At 41.7% G+C, this 16,031-nt stretch overlaps 1 long non-coding RNA gene across 11 annotated transcripts in view; it reads left to right on the top strand.

The window, feature by feature from the left end:
• LOC122213853 overlaps positions 1-16,031 on the top strand; it is a 140,989-nt gene that overhangs the window by 28,047 nt on the left and 96,911 nt on the right. For 10 of the 11 annotated variants that reach the window (XR_006199660.1, XR_006199664.1, XR_006199655.1 and 7 more), the window contains one exon: positions 3,352-3,442. This is a non-coding gene — a long non-coding RNA (uncharacterized LOC122213853). Of the gene's footprint in view, positions 1-3,351; positions 3,443-15,564; positions 15,797-16,031 lie in introns of all 11 variants that reach the window. The other variant, XR_006199662.1, reaches the window with a different exon arrangement.

Below are 16,031 nucleotides of genomic sequence, written 5' to 3'. Positions count from 1 at the left end.
ATCCTGCTTACCTGGAATGTGGCTAGGTCCAGTCCATCATCATCCTTTAAACATTTTTCTCTAAATAAATTTAGAGAAATGAATGAATCTAAATATTTTGTTTGGGAATTGTCAAGAAACTCCAAAGTTGTGACTCTTAGTGTGTATTTATTGAAAACTGGAAGAGCCAAGAAAAGACAGAGCCAATTTGAGGAGCCTACGAATGTATAATTAAATCACTCTGCTTTGTGTTTAATTCTGTTAACAGAATCCACTTTCATTTCTCATGTGATGCTCTTCATGATGGGCAATTCATACAATACAGAAGTTAACCTTCCTCATGAAGAGGATGTAAGGTAGTTTTCTGTTTCTGTGATTGAATCACAATCCTTTCAAACTCTTCAACCCAGAGCATTTATCCCTGCTAGAGAACTCGATCTGAACCCCCCTGTAATGTGTGTGAGTGGACAGGTGTAAAAGTACCACAGAGTTATTGATGGGGGAAATGGAAGATTAACTTCTTTCTTAAAAACTGAAAGGCATCTCAGAGCATGTCCTTTGATTTTACCCAGGTATGAGGGTCTGGGAAATGTCTTATTTAAAATATGGGTATTTTTTTTATGGGGCTCTTAAATCTCTGTCTTATATTGTAGTTTCCTCCCATATGTTTACCGTCAACTAACAGCTTAGAACTGATGAGCTGTGTGGAAATGTTTTGTAAAGCTGCCTCTCTTCCTTTCTGACAACTGTTTCTTTTGTTTAACTCAAACCTCTTCTTAAACAGAATACAATGTAGTGACAACATTGATGGACAGAGAGGGTATTAACGCTAAGTGAAAGAAGTCAGAGAAAGACAAACACCGTATGGTGTTTATACGTGGAATTTGCAAAACAAGTGAACAAACAAAACAAAACAGAAATAGACTCATAAATATGGAGAACGAACTGGTGGTTGCCAGAGGAGAGGAGTGTGGGGGGGATGGGTAAAATCGGTGAAGGAAATTAGGAGGTACAAACTTCCAGTTATAAAATAAATAAGTCATAGAGATGTAAAGTACAGCATAGAGAATATGGTCAGTACTATAACAATTTTGCATGGTGACAGATGGTAACTAGACTTATCATCGTGATCATTTTGTAATGTGTGTAAATATTGAATCACTATGTTGCACACCTGAAACTAATCTAACATTGTATATCAATCATACTTCAATAAAAAAAAAGGATGCCATTTATGTGCATATTTTTTGTCTATAAAATATGGTCAGTAAGTGTACTTTTACATGACATGAAAGGGAGTTTAGTTAGATATGGTTTCTTTTGTGTGATTAAGATGATGGGATATGCTTGGGTTTTGGGAAGATCGCTCTGGCCACAGTGAGGGAAATGGGCGAGAAATGGCAATGACCAGAGTGAAAGTGGCAGGGGGAGGATGGAGAAGAGGGAAGAGAATTCAAGGATGTTCTAGGAAACGGATTTATTGGAAGGGCGTATTGACGGGGAAGTTTGTTTATTAGGACTCAAAAGTGTAAATTCCATTCATTGAGGTAGCGGATGCAGAGGAAAGATGCCACTTTGGCACTTTGAGATTGAGACGTGTCTGATCTGTGCATGTGGTTCAGTTAGGACTTGAGCTGGAAACAGAAATCTGCATTGAAGATTCAGAATGAGTAGTGTTCATCTATGCGACATCTGGGAGCATGTGGTTTGAGAAGAGAAAGGAGGGGAGGAAGGAAAATGAGAAAACCCAAACACGAAAGGGTGGGTGGAGGAACCAGAGGTTGGGAGGTGGGTGTATCAGAGAGAGGGTAGGCCAGGATGCTTAGTCTCCACAGCCATCGCGTGAGGAAAGGTTGCGTGAATGGACCAACTTTGGCTCTGAGGGGAACAGCTCCTTTCCAGGGTGGAGTAGTGTGCCTTTCAGTCTTTTTAAAGAAAGACTAGATTCAGTTTGTGCTGCTCCCGAGGAACTTTGTGGAAGTCCAATTCTGCTTTCGTTCATGGAAGTATTTTCATAGAGTAGGAACACAACACAGGATATAATTACTTCAATGCATCCTTAGCTGCCTCTCTGTTAGAGGGAGCCGTGCTGCCCACCAGCTAAGACCCAAGTCATGACTGGAGGGCGCTGGGTGGGTATGCTAGGTGACATCTAAGACTCCCTGAAGTCTGAAAGTTGATAAAGAGACTATAAAATCATACTTTTTATTGAAGTGTTTTTGCCAAATATAAGTTCAGCTTCAGGGGGCAGTACCCTGCTGCAGTGACCGAATGTACATGCACAGTGAAGCAAAATGGCGTTTCCCCTTCAAGCTCTCCCCACATTGTGATGCCTTAGTCCTCCTCCCCACGTTGTCATATTCAGGCTTAGAAATTACACGAGTTAACTATTCTGAGGAAAGATCAGACAACCTTTCTTGCGCTGTTATCCTATTTGTATTTGAAAGTAGGGAGGTGTGTTTATAGTTGTTTGTAGTCTACTAGTCTACGACTGGTGAATAGTGTTTCGTCCCGCAAAGATACGGTCTTTTGTTGATACAGACTTGTTACTCTGCTAATTCTACATCAGAACCTGAACATATCGTAGAGAGCTTCACTCTTATTGTGGCATGATTATGCTGTATCTGTCGTACCAAAGAAGCTTCAGACAGAAACATCTGTTGTTCACGGGGAATCTCTGAGAATACCTTATGTGGAAATAACCACATCTGTAGACCACATTTGATCCTATCACTGACGGGCGGGTGTGGCAGGATTAGGAAGGATATGATTTGTTTTACAGAAAAAGCATCTCTGATGGGACATGTTGACTGAAGGTAGCATGTTCAGATGAGGACTAGGATTAGACTTGACTGGAAGTCAAGTTGTTCCTATGATTTCTCTCTCTCAGTTCCAGACTTTATTATACTAAATTACAATTTGCATCATTCAAATGTAAATGAATTTTGAAAAGCCCTGTGTGGGCTTCATGTAATTCTTTTTGGGCAAGAGATGCTCAGTGTTTCACTTATTCCATGATGCAACTGATTCCAAGAAAAAAAAATGTGTATTTGAAAGTGCTCTTCCTATTGGAAGGCCTGGTATCATCATATCAAATTCACATCTGGTTTTATTTTGCTGACTGTCTCTCCTCTTGGCTTCCCTAAAGTATATGTGACTTATGGGATATAATGCTCTTTACCCGATTTTCCCTTGTTCCCCAGAGTCTGAATCCTCCCAGAATTACGATCCCGCTTAAATATTGACTATAAAAGTGAGGAACGCAGAGGCAAGTTTTGAAAAGCATGACAAGTTAACAATGTTATTATGAAAATGTGGAAATTCATTCAATAGTAACACTTCATTTTTGGCCTTTATGAACCAATTTTGCAGCTGATGAACCAATGATGAACCAATCATGATGCAGGATACTTCATAAGTCACCAAACCTCCCTTGGCAGTTTAACATCTTTTGTTCTAGAAGGTAAGAAAATATTCGCAAAGCTTTTAATGCTCTCCAGCTGTTCATTGGTAAAGACCTCAACACAAGGCTCAAAGGGTGAAAATTGTGCTTCGTTTATATTTTATATTTTTATTTTTAAATATAAAAGAAATGTTTTATTGTCCTTTGGGGTTAAAATTTCTCGAGTTTTAAAGAATTTTATTTTTATTTTTTTAATATAATTTGTTGTCAAATTGGCTCACATACAATAATACCCAGTGCTCATCCCAACAAGTGCCCTCCTCAATGCCCATCACCTACATTCTCCTCTCCTCCACCCCTCATCAACCTCAGTTTGTTCTCTATATTTAAGTCTCTTGTGGTTTTCCTCCATCCCTCTCTGTTTGTAACTATTTTTTCCCCTTCCCCCCCCCTCATGGTTTTCTGTTCAGTTTCTTAAGATCCACATATGAGTGAAAACATATGGTATCTGTCTTTCTCTGCCTGACTTACTTCACTTAGCATAATACCCTCCAGTTCCATGCACGTTGCTGCAAATGGCCAGATTTCATTCTTTCTCATTGCCAAGTAGTATGCCATTGTATATATAAACCACATCTTCTTTATCCATTCGTCAGTTGATGGACATTTAGGCTCTTTCTATAATTTGGCTATTGTTGAAAGCGCCTCTATAAACATTGGGGTACCAGTGCCCCTATGCGTCAGCACTCCTGTAACCCTTGGGTAAATTCCTAGCGGTGCTATTGCTGGGTCATAGGGTAGATCTATTTTTAATTTTTTGAGGAACCTCCACACTGTTTTCCAGAGCGGCTTCACCAGTCTGCATTCCCACCAACAGTGCAAGAGGGTTCCTGTCTCTCCACATCCTCTCCAGCATCTATGGTCTCTTGATTTGTTCATTTTAGCCACTGTGACTGGCGTGAGGTGGTATCTCAGTGTGGCTTTGATTTGTATTACCCTGATGAAGACTGGGATGGGGGGTGCTTCATTTAAATTCTAAAAAACTCTATGAGAGCCGTCCGACTTTCTTTAGCCTCCTCTTTCGGGAAATGATCTTCTCTCATCAGCTCTGTGACACCTGTACTGCCTCACAAAGCTTTTTGGTGGTGATTCTGTGGTCACCAGTCCCTTAATGAACAACTCACTTGTGTGAGCTTCTCTTTAGATTTTTTTTTCTGACCAGCCTCTTCCAGGTGGGGAACATGGTGTAGTTCTAAACAGGTTCTGTGCAGAATTGGTCATGTAGGATGCTTCCTGGTGAAAAAGGGGGCATGGGACAAATTAGTCTGGGAGACAAATGTAGCGCTTGTGATTAGAGATGGCATATTAAAGGGTCTGAGAAATTCTACAGTAAAGAATTCTTCCTTAAACTCTGTTTTACCCACTAGTAGGCCATACTAATTAAGAGCACCGGCTTTGAACAAAGACTTGGACTGAAATCCCAGGCTCACTAGTAGCCATGAAATTTGGGCAAGTTACTTCCCTGTATGATGGGAATCTTCCGTGCACCATCAGAGCAATGGGAAAAATGAGTTTAACCTCATAGGCTTATTGTGGACAGAAAATAATATAATGTTACGTGCGACATTTGGCAGAGTGCCAGGACCAGAGTCCACACTCAGTTACTCGTTTTTAGTATAACATCATTATTTTATTTGAATGCATGACTCTGGAGGCAACACATGAGAGATTACTCTTCTCAGGAAATACGATATGGGGAATTCTGATCTGACAGATAGAGATGTGTATCAATACTTTTAAAGAACCGAGACAGGCTGTACCCATTCTATCATGAGAATTCTCGAAGTTGGCTGACATGTCCCTCCCAGTGTTGTTTCATAGACAAAATATATAGAATTTGGGGTGATGAATGTGAAATTGACTTTGAAATAGAATACTCAAAGGTTGTTATAAACAAGGTCTATTTTCTGTCTGGAATATCAAAAGCTGAATTCTAGGATGTAAATGTCCAGAAAGAAGCCCCAAGAGGGTGAGAAAGAAGGGAAATTTGTTTCCTCATGTAAAGAAGTTAATGGAGAATTTGAACACCTGTGGGAGCAGGATTGAGGCCGAGTTATCTCTTAGAACAGAGACGAGGTAACAAGACTGATTATTAATAAGGCTCCAGGACATAATTAGTTTTTAAGCCCAACTGAAATGTAGGGAGGTTTTGTGTTCAATTCCAGTCACTGCTCTTTATAGTTTTCTGCTCGCCCTCTGAGCTACCTCCTGCCCTTTTCTTAATTCCTTCCCACCCTAGGCACATTGTTCAGATGAGATAAAACCTTATGGAAACCTGCTCTCTGCTCAACTTTTGAAAGGATCTGATTGTTAATTTGTATGAAAGTATAAAATGGCGTTTCTCAACCTTGGCACTATTGACATTTTGGACTGGATAATTCTTTATTGTGGGCAGCTGTCCTGTGCCTTGAAGGATCTTTAACTAGGTCTCTGGTCTCTACCCACTAGATACCAGTGGCACCCTTCACTCTAGTTGTAGCAACCCACTGTGTCCAGACATTGTCAATGATCCCCGGAGGGCAATATCCCTCTCTCCCCACCCTGAAAACCACTGAGAACAATGCTTTTACAGCAGTTACACCTGTCCCACTCTTGGAGTTAGGTTCCCTTTTTATCACTTGTCATTTCTTAACTACCCAAGATGGAACTTTGAACAGAAAACTCATTTATAAGACATTGTTCATGGAAGAATGGTTTTGGGCAATCACATCAAGAAGGTAGATGTCTCCTTTATTTAAACCAAATAGGTCGAAACTCGTGAGAGCGAGTGAACTCTCCTCCTCAGCAGGTGTCTTGACATAGGTTTGAGGCTTCGTCCACATCTGTATTAAAATTTGAAACCTACCTCCCTCCCACCCTTCACTCCAGATATTTTTAATGGTTGGGCATTAAACAATGACTAGGGTCTCTGATAGTCTATCTGACTTAGTCATTAAGAAAGCAAAAATATTGGACTGCTACTTTTTGGCCTCTGGTAATTGAATTAGACTTATCGTTCAACAAACCCTATGGCAGAGCAGCATTCTCAACAAAGGCAAAAAACAAATTCTAAATTGGTGATATTTCAGGGTGTCTTTAAATACAAATTTGGCACTGAATCCAAAAGAATAAGGGCTGGAGTCCAAAGACTGCTGTTCTTTTCTCTAATTTGCATTTGGCTTTTGCGTTTGATCCTTTGCATGCGTTGCCTCCCCTTTCCCAGCCTCGGTTGTGGTCCTTCTCTGGGAAGTTTTGTTTTCCTAAAGAGGAACACGTACTGTGCAATGAAAACATTGGCTCTAAATCATTTCAGCCATAAAATGTAACCGTTTGGAGCCCAGTAATTGGGCCAGCGGTTCTGGAAATAAGGACTGCCAACATCTGAATGTGTTGGTTAATTGGTCCACAGGGAGAACCCACAGGAGTGTCCAAGAGACCGGTTTTTGACTTTTTTATTTTTCTAGTTTTTCTATGGGACCTGCAATATTCCCTTGCTAATCATCTACCACAACTAACTGTTTATTTGGTGTGGTGGAATGCCGTCGGTACTACAGAATTCATAACTCTGACACAAGAGGAAAGGCTTCAATGCTAGGCCGGCAAAAATATGTGTGCTTTGTAGATTCAGTGCAAAGTAAGTGGGAGCATTTCTTTATGGCCACGGTGTGGCTTGGGACACCAGCCACAATGTTATCTGTGAAAACCAGGTTGGTAGTGATGCAAAATCCTTGTGTTGGTCACAGAGCCAATAATTAACTCATTTATTTTAGGTATTTAGAATGTGCTCAGAATTCGCATTGCTTCATGAAATCCATAGTTTAAGAATAAGGACGTATGCTATATAAATGTGCAGGCTCAAAGTAAAAATAGTCAAAGCATTGAGTGGCCTGCTATGTGTTTCAACGATTTGTTCTCTGAAAGTCAGATATTAAGGAGATAGTCTGTCCTGTGAAGTCTGAGAATATGAAGTCCCTGCAAGGAGATAAAGAGAGGGTTTAGTCCTCTTTCCATTTTGACAAACCTGAGAGAATGTGTTAAAATGTACATAACCTTGCACTTTCCTTTTTTAATTAATAAATGTGAATTCTGAGGCCAAGAAATGTGGTTCCAGGCATGTCGGGACTGTCCATTCCAGAAACAAAGGGAGATCCTGGGGGAAGTCAGAGTTGAAGTGAACTTAGCCAGTGGTTGAATACCAGCTTCTCCTTGGGAATATGTTTCAAATTCTGGGCTCACCATTTGTGAGTTTACAATACCTTGAGTAGTTCTAGTCCCACCAAGAGGGAGTAACCTCATTGCTACAAGCTTTCTACCCTCCCTCCCACCATTACAACAAAACATCTCCAGACACAATACAATAAACAAGCATAGGAAGTGTCCGAAACGTAAGAGATGAAGGGCTGCCTGGGACCACAGGACTTGAGGAATGACACGTGGTGAGTTCCTGGGACACTTTCTTGCCATCTTATATTTTGTACAGGCACTTCAGAAGCTTCTAAACCAGAACCACCCATAGGCACAGCCACGAAAAGTTCCAAAAAGAGCCTGCTCCCCTTAGGCAAAGGGCCAGGAAGCATTTTGAAAACATTTAGCCTACTCAAGCCAAATGTCAAACACCAGTGGAAAATGACCCCTCTATCTTCCACCCCTTTGCTGAGTGGGAGCAGGCAGCATGCCCTGGTCACCCCGTAGGGAGGTATCAGCAGGGCTGAGCGGGAAGATAACCTTCTGTCCTGTGCGTGGCGGAAGCAGGCAGTGCTTTGATTCATCCTCCCACTGGGTGGTGTTGGCAGGACCAAGTGGCCAGCTGATCTTCCGTGCCCTGCCCAGTGGAAACCAGTCAGTGCAAATCTGTCAGGGTGGTGTCAGTAGGACCCAGTGCTGACCTGAGACTTCCTCTTCACCCGTGTTGGGGCTAGTGAGCATTTTGCTTTCCCCGGGGTCACTGGGCTGAGCGGGGAGCTGAGCCTCCACTCCATCTAGTAGCAACAAGACAGAATCAGATGGGGGGAGGCAGGGCTAGTTGGCACTTGCCCTGACCCCTCCTCCGTTCCCCTGTGGGCAGCAGAGTCCAGCGTGTAGGAGTTAGCGCCCCGCTTTCACCAAGAAGGTGTCAATGAGGCAGAAGGAGAGCTGCAGAGGAACACCCCACCTGCAAGGAGCCTGCGTGAGTCAGTGCCCTACTCTTGCTAAGGTGGTGTTGGCAGGGCTCAGAGGGCATCTGAACATACACACCCATCCCATCTTGCGTGACACCTTACCTGGAGGGCCTGCCCGTTAAGAACGGAAGGTAAAATCGGATACAGAGTCTCACAGTATAATATCCCAAATGCCCAGCACACTATAGAGAGTCACTTGCCATACCAAGAACCGGAAAAATCAAAACATGAATGGGAAAAGATAATCAACAGATGCCAACACTGAGATGAATCAGATTTTGAAATGATCTCACAACTTAAAGCAGCCTCATAAAAATGTTTCACAAGGAATTATGAATTCTCTTGAAACAAATGGAAAGTCAGAAAATCGGAGCAAAAAAAAAAAAAATAGAAGTTATAAAAAAAGAACCAAATGGAGATTATAGAACTGAAAAATATAATAATCAAAGTAAAAACTCATTGGATGGGCTCAATAGTAGAGTAGAGAAGACAGGCTAAAATCAATGAATTTGAGGACAGAGCAATAGAATTTACTCAATATGAACCACAGAGAACACACACACACACACACACACGGAGAGAGAGAGAGACCTCAGACAACTTACTTAAACTGTCTGGATTTCACTCTCCTATCTTTAAAATGAAAGCCATACAGTAGCTATGTCAAAGGAATGTTGTGACAATTAATTGAGATGTATATAAAAGGTTTATTTAGTAGAGTGCCTGGCACATAGTAAGTTCTCAATAAAACTTAACTGTTACAATTATTAAAATCAGCCGGTGTAGGTAGCCATGTAATTTCATCTCTTTGTACGGTTAATTCAGTTCGATATGTCATTCAAGATGTGAACGTTATTCTTAAGAGCTGAGGGAGAGATCAGTGTGGGAGGAGGTTGGGTAGGGAAGGTTTCTTGGATGAAAGTGTTTTTAATCAGGGCTTGGAAGAAGTCTTGGGCCTGAGTGAACAGGGAGAGGCGGCCAGCTGCCTGGAAATGAGAAAGACCTGGCTGGGAGCTCATAAGGGCTACTCCTGGAGATCTTTTTGCCTTCTTGGCAATAAAGGATCAAAAGAGCAGTGAGTGGACAGATGGGAAGGCAGGCCTCAGCCTCTAGGGGACTATTTAGGAAATGACTTTCTTGGTGAATGTGGTTCTGGTCTGAGTGATCTCATAAGAAACAAGTTGCTATGCTATTTACCCGTTAGATATCTGTATACTTGGTCTCCTTCTAGGCCATGGAAAGGCCTCACTCCTTCTGCTTATTAGAAGTGTTCTGCCGTTAGCAACAGCCTTCTACATATGCTTCCATGTGCCCGTGTGCACACAAATATTCACACCACGCTCACATTTACACTCGTACACTCTTTCACACATCATTACATACCCACTTTCAGACATACTCACACATACGCTCGTACGTACTTGCATCGACTTGCACATATTCACAATCACACACCCCACAGGCACTCATGCATGCAGTCACATATACTCGCATATTCACACACACACCACAGCATACGCACACACTCATGCACAACCGCATACCTGCACACTCTCCAGTTACACAGATGTGCATAAACACACTGTGCACATACAAGCAGTCACATACACTGCTCACACCTCCCCCCATACATATATACAAAAACACTCATGCACAAGCACATTTTGAAACACCTCAGCCTATTTATTTTCACAATATGACATAATATTAATAGACAGTTTTCATAAAATAAACTAAAAACAGCCAGATAACCTATTCTAGTTAAGAAGGAATCTCTACCAATAACAGTAAAAAGGCCACATAGTGAATCTCTTTTATTTGTGTGATTTCTCAAGCTTTTTTTTTTTTTTGTAGGAAAGCCTACAAGGTTTTTTTTTTTGTTTTTTTTTTAACGTTTTATTTATTTTTGAGACAGAGAGAGACAGAGCATGAATGGGGGAGGGGCAGAGAGAGAGGGAGACACAGAATCGGAAGCAGGCTCCAGGCTCTGAGCCATCAGCCCAGAGCCCGACGCGGGGCTCGAACTCACGGACCGTGAGATCCTGACCTGAGCTGAAGTCGGCCGCTTAACTGACTGAGCCACCCAGGCGCCCCAAGCCTACAAGGTTTTAAAACTTCTCTTAATAGGCAACGGGCATGTAGTGTTTCTGTTTTTTGTTTTTATTTTTTAATTTGCTTTGGGTCATCGTAGTGCTTTTTAATAATGATATACATTGTGGCTATAAACCTTTTTAAAATAAATAAATCCACTGTTGTTTACCATATCATTTCTAGCTTCTCAGCATTCTCAATTTTACTCTATTTTCTGGGACAGCCGTCTGGTTTTCAATTGGTCTTGTAGATTGTTTTTCGCAGTTTGGTAGTGCTTAGATTAATCTTCCAAGCCTTTGGGTTTTTTAAACCTTTGATCTTTGGAATCTCTGAGACTTTTTCTTCTAATCAATGACTTTCATTTCATTCTCTTGCACTCCTACTTGTTTTTTCTAGGAACGTTCTTTTTCTTATTTCGGTATTGCCTTTCACATTCTCGCACGCTGCTTCTTCTGCTTCTGTGCTCCGGCCGTGAATAGCTGCACATGCAGACAGACAACTAAAATTCATGATAAAAAGCCTGACATCATTTCCACAAACCCAAATATACATTTGTCATGCTGTGCACCTAATGGTTGTATCCATCACCAAAGCAATAAGCGAAGCATATTAAGCAGACATATTGGTGCTGAGGATCGATCCTTAGGAGAGTACAAGTAAATACAGTATTTCTCAAATAGATAAACACCACCTGAGTTTCCATCTTACCAAAGACAATTGGGAGCCATAACGAGAACCAGGAATTGCTTCTTTATGGGTTTCTTGGTTTTCAGTTGGGTAAAGAAGGGTCTGTAATTGAGATCAGGGCCATTGGTTCCATGATGGCCAAACAGGGAACAATAATGTCAGTTAAACAAGTAATATAGCTCATCTCTGACCCAGGATAATATTATTTAGAATCAGAAAATACTTAGGTAACTAGGTATATTTAGCTTTTTTTGGAACTGGGTCTGTTGGCCCAGTTAGGCAATTTTAGACTAGCTCACTAAGTAAATGTGCAGGGACCTAGAAGTGAAATTGTGCTTTCCAAGAGGTTAGGGAAGGGCCAGGGTCTGTACCTGTTTGCTTCGGGTGCTGTTTCTAGCTACCCTACTGTGTCCCCAAGGGACACGGTTGCTAGGGTGCTGCGCGTTCCTAGGTGCCCAGCCAGAACGGCTGGCCTGTTCCATTGGCAGAAACTAGTCCAGGCTGTCACGCTTCAATTCAATTTTTATTCTTCTCTTTGGTGTTGGTATCATTGGTGGTTGTGGTAAAAATAGCAGTCACAGCCTTTTCTATGGCTCCTTGCAGCAAATAAGGGCTTCACATGAATCCTCTTAACTTTTTGAGATAGCTCGAACGACCCTTTCCACTTGATCAGTGGGAAATGGTCTCAAAAAAGTTAGATCGCACATTCAAGAGCCATGCTTCTCCCTCTCGTGGCAGAAGTATTTACTGAACATCCACGTCGCCCCACATTTGTTAGCGCCCTTATGGTGGAGCATAGGAGAGCCAATGCAAGACTCTGAAGTCCCTCACCCTTATGGGCCTTTGTTGCCATAGTGATCTAGAAGCCACACCTTGAGATGCTCTGGATTCTAAGATGAATCACTGCTTGGAGGGAGCTGCACTGGAGGGCTGCCACACCTGCTGGTGCTTTTGCCTTTAGTGAGAATCTTTGATGTATTTAGTTACCAAGATTTCATTTATTACTTATTCTGCGACCTAGCTTAGCTGATAGTAAAATGATCCTTAGTTTTATCTAAGTATGTGGAGGTTAAAAATATGTTTTTGTATATATCAAATTTAATCCCCACAAGGATTCTGAAACTTAAATGTTAAATTGATTTCTACCTGATGACTGTAATAACGATACTGTTATTTTCAGATTATTTTCTGCTCTTTTAGGACTATATACCTTTCGTTCATAGCATTTATCACAAGTGGGATTTCATATGTGTTTATATAATTCTTTGACCAATGGCTGTCTAAAATTTAAGTTTCCTAAGTTTGAACTAGATAGTTAAGGCCTATTTATTGAATTCAGTTAATAAATGAGTGCCGGTATCAGCAGCAAGTGAATCTCACAACTATCGGCAAGGTACAAAGATTCTTAGAACCAGGGAATTTGGTGGCAGGATTTGAGTAATCCATGGCGTTTGGCAAAGGGACCTTGATTAATTCATCTTCACGATATGGATATATCTGCCTCTGAGACAGGATGGGCCATGCACTTGGGCCAGCATATCCACCCTTATGGCCATTTTGATATGAGGACTATCAACTTCAGGCTCTATATTTTCATGTCAAATATGATCTATATTGGTGAAGAGCCTTTATACCTAGTTTATTAATATAATAGATTCTGATGGTATGCTAACCTTTGTCACAGTTACTCTGGGGGCACAGCCAGTTTCATTGCATTTTATGCTTCAAGACCATAGAGAAAATCCACAGCTGCTTTGGTTATAGTGATGTCAGTACTCGTGTGACCATTAGACTCTGAATTTTTGACACTGTAGTATTTAATTACACATACTAGGTGTTAGTACAGGTGCTGGTCTATGGCTTCCTATAAATACTGAGTGAGTGGCACTCTGAAGGAACACTTCTTTTTTTTTAATTTTTTTTTAACGTTTTATTTATTTTTGAGACAGAGAGAGACAGAGCATGAACGGGGGAGGGGCAGAGAGAGAGGGAGACACAGAATCGGAAGCAGGCTCCAGGCTCTGAGCCGTCAGCGCAGAGCGCGACGTGGGGCTCGAACTCACGGAACGCGAGATCGTGACCTGAGCTGAAGTCGGCCACCCAGGCGCCCCTGAAGGAAAACTCCTATATGCAGTGCAACTGCTTACACAAGAAAAATGACCCTCCCCCCTTTTTTTGGGAAGACGGTGTCTTTGAACTGTTTTATCTCTTGGGATGGTGGATTTATGCTGATCTAGACACTTTTTCTTAAGTTGGTCTTTTTGGTAACCTATAGTTATTTCTGAGACAATTGACTAGACCTAGTGCAGTCTGTGCCATGGAACTGAGTGACATTAATTGACAAATAGGCGGGTTAATGACTCCGATGTTATTAAAACAGTGCACTAATGATCAACACCAGTGTGCTGACTTCAAAGAGAAGTCTTGGAACCAAGGAGAACTACAGGGATAAAATAAATGCAAAACTCAAAATTAGCATATGTTTTCTCTGGATTCAACCAGCAACACAAATCCTGCTCAACTGTGTAGATCTGGCCACCATGGACTTAAGGACACCTAATTAGGTAACTTAATCACTCAATCTAATGAAGAGAATGCAACAGCACTCTGCTTATTTGGACCCAGGTCCTCTTATCTGTGCTTGTGAACAGGATGTGTGATAACAAGATGTCAAAGCAATTGGTGCTTTGTTGGCTGAAGGAGGGCAGTCTACTGAAGCAGACAGAAGGAACAACCAAGGGTATGTGGGAGAGCCATTGCCAAGGAGGAGGTGGTGGCTCCAATCAGAGCGCACTGACTTATCATTTGAGATGGGGCCATCAGCTAAGCGTGTCTTACCTGTGGGGCAGAATCACAGGGCTCCAACAGTACTTAGTCTAGTGTCTTTATGTCAAATACAGGCCAGACAAGGGAGCAGAAAGGTGTGGAGGCACAAAAGCTGATCTTTTAATCATACTGGTGCAAGTTGAAGGGAGTCACTGTTGGCCAGGTACTGATCCCTCTGCTCGGAGATCAGGAGTTCTTGTCCTCAAGCTCACAGGAAGCAGAGTGTCGTAGGATACCTTGTTTAGGAAAACCTCTTCATCCCCAACCATGCAGATATTTAACCTTTTATCTGGCTCCTTTCATAATTTCCTGAGCAAATCCTTTCACGTGAAGTTGCTACGCATATTATAGTGTGGGAGTTACTGCAGTGACTTATGGAAGCGTATATTCGGAAAGGGAATAGAGAACGGGATGTGTTTCTTGTCTGTAAGTCTCAGAGCTTTTCTCGGAGTACAGAGTGAGGCAAGAGTTAAATGAGAATAATTTAAAATTCATGGTTTGAGAAATAGATTCTGAATGAGGAAGATGAACAGTCCCATGAAAAAGTAGGAGGAAGCATAGAAGTTTCCATCAAGTGAGGTGAAGATTATCAGTGGATTGTGCAATGAGATGGGATAACATTGCTTAGCAGTTGATTTTCGCTAAGTCTCTATAGCAGGAGTTATATAAGCAAAGGAGGCCCCCCCCCCTTTTTTTATTGCACTGTTCTTTTTTCTTTTCCTTCTCTTAAATTTCTTTTAAAAGAAGCCTAAGGAGCAGCATGCAAAGCATTCAGAATAATGCAAATTTACTCTCAAGTGCTGATAAATCTAAAATAACCTTTTTTTTTTTTTTTTTTTTTTTTTGCATTTGAACCAAGTACATTTCCTTGTACTGTGGAAATTCTTGTTTTGTGGTAGGTTGTGTCACATTTCTCACAATAAGCAGACTTCAACCAGCTTGGCCATTCCTGAAAACGAGGCCCAAAACATTTCTTTCAAAACCTTCCTTTTCAAGAATCTTTCTTTGTGTAGTCTCATGCAAAGTAGTGTTGGTTGCAAAGAGGGCTTTAAAGGAAGAAACACACCATATGAATAGCAAGGAATATTAAGTCAACCCAATTCTCCACTCCAAGAGGCAGAAAACAAGCTTTCTTGCAAACCAGTGGCAAGAAGTGTTTTTTAGACGAGAGGAGTTTGGGAATGGAGGAGGGGAGAAAGCCTCCTTATTCCACACCAGGACAGTGCACAGGGCATTTAATAAGAGTGGTAATGATAACAAACATTTACATAGCACTCATTTTATGCCAAGAACTTTCTGAGCAGTATTATCTGTATGCAGGTCAGTGAAGCCTCCCACACCCCCACGACATAGCTCTGTTTTTATCTTCTTTTTGTGTAGGAAACTGAGGTACAGAGAGATGACAGGACTTGTCAGAGATCACACAGCCGGTGTGGCCTACTATGGTTTTGCCAGCTTTGCATGTAGACAAAGACAAGTGTTCAGAGGATGTGATTTGTGGTCTCCCAGAAAGAGACCTCTCACCCCTACCCCAGTCAAAAATATTTCCGTGATGCTCTCTGAGATTCGTATCTTGGCATCTGAAGACTGACAGATAAAAACTTCATTTGAGGTAAGTAATAGCCTGTGTTGAAGGGAAAGTCTCAATAGATGAATCTGTTTCTTTTCCTACATGACTGAAGGAAAGGTGTTTTGAAGGAAGGAGGAAAAGGAAGCTAGGTAGTGGGTGGGGGGGCCTTGCAAGGTGGGGAGAAGGCAGTGAGGGTGGGCAGCCGGTGGATAGCACCCTCCCCTCCCCGGGGATGGTGTAAGAAAGGTAGAAGGAGAGGCCAGAAGAGGCCAGTAAA

Source organism: Panthera leo, chromosome A1 (assembly GCF_018350215.1).
Source record: "Panthera leo isolate Ple1 chromosome A1, P.leo_Ple1_pat1.1, whole genome shotgun sequence".
Taxonomy (NCBI): domain Eukaryota; kingdom Metazoa; phylum Chordata; class Mammalia; order Carnivora; family Felidae; genus Panthera; species Panthera leo.
Note: the sequence above shows the minus strand (reverse complement) of the source record. Positions and strands in the feature narration are given on the sequence as shown.